Source organism: Berghia stephanieae, chromosome 14, assembly GCF_034508935.2.
Source record: "Berghia stephanieae isolate SIO BIC M18660-M18661 chromosome 14, UCSD_Bste_1.3, whole genome shotgun sequence".
In the NCBI taxonomy this organism is placed as follows: Eukaryota; Metazoa; Mollusca; class Gastropoda; order Nudibranchia; family Aeolidiidae; genus Berghia; species Berghia stephanieae.
The window spans coordinates 4,285,896-4,287,218 of NC_088373.1; the positions used below are offsets into that span (position 1 = coordinate 4,285,896).

General features: G+C 24.2%; 1 protein-coding gene across 1 annotated transcript in view; it reads left to right on the forward strand.

The window, feature by feature from the left end:
- Positions 1-1,323, forward strand: part of LOC144959652 (uncharacterized) — a 24,904-nt gene that overhangs the window by 92 nt on the left and 23,489 nt on the right. Inside the window, exon 1 of the mRNA XM_078892322.1 lies at positions 1-103. This exon is cut by the window's left edge and continues 92 nt beyond it. The gene's annotated coding sequence lies outside the window, so the exon portion shown is untranslated. The remainder of the gene's footprint in view (positions 104-1,323) is intronic.

A 1,323-nucleotide genomic window follows, 5' to 3' on the forward strand; every position in this document is an offset into this window, starting at 1 on the left:
CTGAGGACTCTCTGACTGTGGCGGTTTGTTTATAAGGACAACTGTAACTCTAAAAAGACTCATAGCCTACGATTTCTGGAAGTCAATACTGTTATAATATTTGGTAAACCTTCAATCTTTGCGATTTTAGTTGAACGTATTCAAATTAAATATTGATAATTTGATTATTATAAACGTGTCATTATTCTCCTTGTAGGTACTTGTTACATAACAACATGCGACTTATGAAAGAGTAAAAACAAAATCGAATATATAGATATATCTATATTTATCATATAAACAATTAAATATAATTAGTGTTATTTCTATGGTGTTATTAAAGTGTGTATAAGATAAGATAAAATAAGATGAATGAACTTTATCAATCAAAAACAGGAAATTACATTGTGTTTCGCATGGCTCAAGGTAAAATATAAAGTTATTTATTGGGGTAGATGATTATAGATTAATATGCGCTTGGCTTAGAAGCTCACAACATTGCCATCCGGAAGTATAACGGACCAACACACAAAACTCTGTGTAATCTTGGTCCTTTATCGTCTCGTTAATACAGTTTAGTGAGACTAACTCATAAACGCGGATGGCAAAAAAAAAACAAAAAAACAAAACAAACAATAACAAAGATCAAAGTGACGTCAACTTCATTCTATCTATACAACAACACAGTCACAATGTCTCGTGAACTCGATGTCATTTTAGTGTCGCTGAGGACATTCAGTTCATTCACATTCGTACTCACATTGGCTCTGATAATTTACGTTCTCATCAATTTGATCATTAAAGATGTCAGAAATAACAATGGTGATAATCCATATATATATATATATTGAATGGAGTTAGATGGATTCACTAAGATGATTGACAGTTTAATATATATATATATTTTAAAAAAAAAAAAAAGAAAAAAAAAAAAAGAAAAAAAAATAATAAAAATAAATAAAAATAATAATAATAATAATAATAATAATAATAATAATAATAATAATAAATAATGATAATAATAATAATAATAATAAAAATAATAATAATAATAATAAATAATTAATAATAATAATAATAATAATAATAATAATAATAATAATAATGCTGAAAACTTATTAGCGCTATAACTTCGTGACACCAGACTCAAGCGCTTAAATTACAAATTACTAATCATATATATATATATATATATATATATATATATATATATATATATATATATATATATATATATAATATATACCACACTTTTGTGAAAACAAAACTATAAATTTGAATGTTCCATGTGCAATTTTAATAACGACTGAAATCAATACGTTTTTAAAATAATAATAATAATAA